Source organism: Hyla sarda, unplaced genomic scaffold (genome assembly GCF_029499605.1).
Source record: "Hyla sarda isolate aHylSar1 unplaced genomic scaffold, aHylSar1.hap1 scaffold_1663, whole genome shotgun sequence".
Lineage (NCBI taxonomy): Eukaryota > Metazoa > Chordata > Amphibia > Anura > Hylidae > Hyla > Hyla sarda.
In genome coordinates, this window is record NW_026608302.1 from 1 (window position 1) to 4,486 (window position 4,486).

At 45.8% G+C, this 4,486-nt stretch overlaps 2 non-coding genes across 2 annotated transcripts; both read right to left on the bottom strand.

Annotated features, from left to right (window-relative positions):
* Positions 1-1,756: 1,756 nt before the first annotated feature.
* LOC130311713 (U2 spliceosomal RNA) lies at positions 1,757-1,947 on the bottom strand. Its single transcript, XR_008860018.1, has one exon. It is a non-coding gene; the product is annotated as a U2 spliceosomal RNA (small nuclear RNA).
* A 2,095-nt stretch (positions 1,948-4,042) lies between these two features.
* Positions 4,043-4,233, bottom strand: LOC130311725 (U2 spliceosomal RNA). Its single transcript, XR_008860029.1, has one exon. It is a non-coding gene; the product is annotated as a U2 spliceosomal RNA (small nuclear RNA).
* Between the last annotated feature and the right edge of the window lie 253 nt (positions 4,234-4,486).

The following is a 4,486-nucleotide window of genomic DNA, read 5'->3' on the forward strand; positions in this document are numbered from 1 at the left end:
TTGGCTGTCCCCAAACGGTATCAAACCAACACCCACGGGAAGCTGTAAGCATAGAGGACATGCCTGCACCCCATTGGACTTACCTGTGTGGGTTAAATCCGGGTTATTTGACAACCTATGGCGGTGATGGTTCTGCTCAGGCAGAGCAGTGCTGATGCTCCTCATAAAGCTGTCGCTGCTGTGAAGGTTCTAGGTGACATCACAAATCCCTATGGTTACATACACAACAAAGCTGGGTTGTTGTTGTTTACACTCTGCAAGGCCTGTGGAAGTGAGTGACATCATAGCACTGTAGTTCTGAGGGTTCTAGATGGATGCAACAATCTCCTGTTGCTTCTATGAAGGCCATAATAGACGACATCACCAAACAGCTCCATAGTCACATACACAGCAAAGGAGAGATGTTGTTTACACCTAGTGATGTCAGTGGTATTGAGTGACATCACAGCACAGTGCTAAGGCTCCTGGGCCTGGACACAGCAGCGGCTGCAATATCTCAACGGAGAATACGTTTATATATATGTGTGTGTGTGCGCGTATATATATATATATATATATATATATATATGTATATATATATATATATATATTTCTCCGCCGAAATCACTTTTAAACCCATTTCCACCTTTTTTTCCCTTCTCTTCCTCTTACTTTTTTTTCACGTTTTTTTACGTTTTTCTCCTTTTCGCCTCTTTTCTGGGCGTATTATTCTTCTTTTTCTTCTTTTTTTTCGTCTAATGCATACCCCATCAGTGCAGCAATGCTTATTCAATACCGCCAGCAGATGGAGACACTGGGGGATAATTTTCTAAGGATTTATACTGATTTTTCCTGTCTGAATTTGTCGCACAGAAAGTTGCAGGCCAAATATGTGTGACATTTCTGCGACTTTAGCTTCTAGAGCATTTTTACAACATTATACATAGGTGCTGAATACATAAAAAGCGACTGTTCAGCGACAGACAAGTCGCATCGGCTGAAAGTAGGCCAGAATGTCAGTCCATGTTGGAGCAGGTTTAGATACAGTCTAAAGTATAGATCTCAAAGTCTGTGCACAGAATTTAGCAAGGGCCTCGCACCTTCTGATGCATCAGGTAGGTGCACAATAGCATAGCCTAACCCTCTGTACTTTGGTCTATATTGATGCGGGACATAGACAGCCAGCTGATGACCAATCCATTAGTGCAATGGATGGCTGGAAGCATTTGTCTTTGCCTTTGCAATACCACAGAAGCAATGCATGGTCAATGTACAGCAATGACACACCTGTGTGAACAGCCAGGAGACCCCCCCCATGTTATGTTACATAGTTACATAGTACGGTCGAAAAAAGACATATGTCCATCAAGTTCAACCAGGGAATTAAGGGGTAGGGGTGTGGCGCGATATTGGGGAAGGGATGAGATTTTATATTTCTTCATAAGCATTAATCTTATTTTGTCAATTAGGAACATTCAGCACCCACCCGCTATCAAGGCAGCTGCCTATCATGTCATGCCCTACCTGCACAGGTGTGCTGGCTACTCAAATGATCCAATTAAGGAGGCCATTTAGTCAGCAGCAGCAGAAGTCCTGTGCCTGGACGCTCCAACAGCGGCCAGACACAAGCAGAAGCAGAAGCAGCAGAAGCAGCAGCAGCACCACCTTTTGTTTTTTGGCTGCAGCAGCAGCAGCAAGGCCCACAGGGCTGGCTAGCTGGCTAGCCAGCAAGCAGGTAGCAATGAAAGTAGGAATCTTTCTTTTTAACCCTGTAAGGGGGTGGTGCACTGTACCCGAAGATACTGCCATATCGGGTCAATGCATAGGGCGACGGAAGCAAGCTTCGAAATCGGCCCCCGTTCTCAAAAATCCATTTAATATATGGTCCCCAGATAGGGGACGTATCAGATATTAAACTGATAAGAACAGATACTACACTTGATCTTAGCCAAAAGGCCGAGAAGCGATAACCGTGAAAGGGGCGGGCCCAACAAGGTCCCCTTCATGGGCACTATCACTGCTTGCTGTCAGGGAGGCTGCCAGACAATTTTCCATGCACACTCTGGGCTGGGGGGCAGTCAACCACCAGTACACACAGCAGAACCTAAACCCATACCATTATTGCTAAGCAGCAAGACAGGGGCCCATTGCACTCCCACGGGGCCTTTTTAAATGCAATCCATAACCCGGATTTGCCAGGAACCCTTCTTACTCCTCCTACTTGCATGTGACACTGGGCTTAGGATCTGCATAGGAAACACACACACAAGCACACACCTACCTTTGTTGCCTGCAGATGCCTCCTTGGCTGTCCCCAAACGGTATCAAACCAACACCCACGGGAAGCTGTAAGCATAGAGGACATGCCTGCACCCCATTGGACTTACCTGTGTGGGTTAAATCCGGGTTATTTGACAACCTATGGCGGTGATGGTTCTGCTCAGGCAGAGCAGTGCTGATGCTCCTCATAAAGCTGTCGCTGCTGTGAAGGTTCTAGGTGACATCACAAATCCCTATGGTTACATACACAACAAAGCTGGGTTGTTGTTGTTTACACTCTGCAAGGCCTGTGGAAGTGAGTGACATCATAGCACTGTAGTTCTGAGGGTTCTAGATGGATGCAACAATCTCCTGTTGCTTCTATGAAGGCCATAGTAGACGACATCACCAAACAGCTCCATAGTCACATACACAGCAAAGGAGAGATGTTGTTTACACCTAGTGATGTCAGTGGTATTGAGTGACATCACAGCACAGTGCTAAGGCTCCTGGGCCTGGACACAGCAGCGGCTGCAATATCTCAACGGAGAATACGTTTATATATATGTGTGTGTGTGCGCGTATATATATATATATATATATATATGTATATATATATATATATATATATATTTCTCCGCCGAAATCACTTTTAAACCCATTTCCACCTTTTTTTCCCTTCTCTTCCTCTTACTTTTTTTTCACGTTTTTTTACGTTTTTCTCCTTTTCGCCTCTTTTCTGGGCGTATTATTCTTCTTTTTCTTCTTTTTTTTCGTCTAATGCATACCCCATCAGTGCAGCAATGCTTATTCAATACCGCCAGCAGATGGAGACACTGGGGGATAATTTTCTAAGGATTTATACTGATTTTTCCTGTCTGAATTTGTCGCACAGAAAGTTGCAGGCCAAATATGTGTGACATTTCTGCGACTTTAGCTTCTAGAGCATTTTTACAACATTATACATAGGTGCTGAATACATAAAAAGCGACTGTTCAGCGACAGACAAGTCGCATCGGCTGAAAGTAGGCCAGAATGTCAGTCCATGTTGGAGCAGGTTTAGATACAGTCTAAAGTATAGATCTCAAAGTCTGTGCACAGAATTTAGCAAGGGCCTCGCACCTTCTGATGCATCAGGTAGGTGCACAATAGCATAGCCTAACCCTCTGTACTTTGGTCTATATTGATGCGGGACATAGACAGCCAGCTGATGACCAATCCATTAGTGCAATGGATGGCTGGAAGCATTTGTCTTTGCCTTTGCAATACCACAGAAGCAATGCATGGTCAATGTACAGCAATGACACACCTGTGTGAACAGCCAGGAGACCCCCCCCCATGTTATGTTACATAGTTACATAGTTAGTACGGTCGAAAAAAGACATATGTCCATCAAGTTCAACCAGGGAATTAAGGGGTAGGGGTGTGGCGCGATATTGGGGAAGGGATGAGATTTTATATTTCTTCATAAGCATTAATCTTATTTTGTCAATTAGGAACATTCAGCACCCACCCGCTATCAAGGCAGCTGCCTATCATGTCATGCCCTACCTGCACAGGTGTGCTGGCTACTCAAATGATCCAATTAAGGAGGCCATTTAGTCAGCAGCAGCAGAAGTCCTGTGCCTGGACGCTCCAACAGCGGCCAGACACAAGCAGAAGCAGAAGCAGCAGAAGCAGCAGCAGCACCACCTTTTGTTTTTTGGCTGCAGCAGCAGCAGCAAGGCCCACAGGGCTGGCTAGCTGGCTAGCCAGCAAGCAGGTAGCAATGAAAGTAGGAATCTTTCTTTTTAACCCTGTAAGGGGGTGGTGCACTGTACCCGAAGATACTGCCATATCGGGTCAATGCATAGGGCGACGGAAGCAAGCTTCGAAATCGGCCCCCGTTCTCAAAAATCCATTTAATATATGGTCCCCAGATAGGGGACGTATCAGATATTAAACTGATAAGAACAGATACTACACTTGATCTTAGCCAAAAGGCCGAGAAGCGATAACCGTGAAAGGGGCGGGCCCAACAAGGTCCCCTTCATGGGCACTATCACTGCTTGCTGTCAGGGAGGCTGCCAGACAATTTTCCATGCACACTCTGGGCTGGGGGGCAGTCAACCACCAGTACACACAGCAGAACCTAAACCCATACCATTATTGCTAAGCAGCAAGACAGGGGCCCATTGCACTCCCACGGGGCCTTTTTAAATGCAATCCATAACCCGGATTTGCCAGGAACCCTTCTTACTCCTCCTAC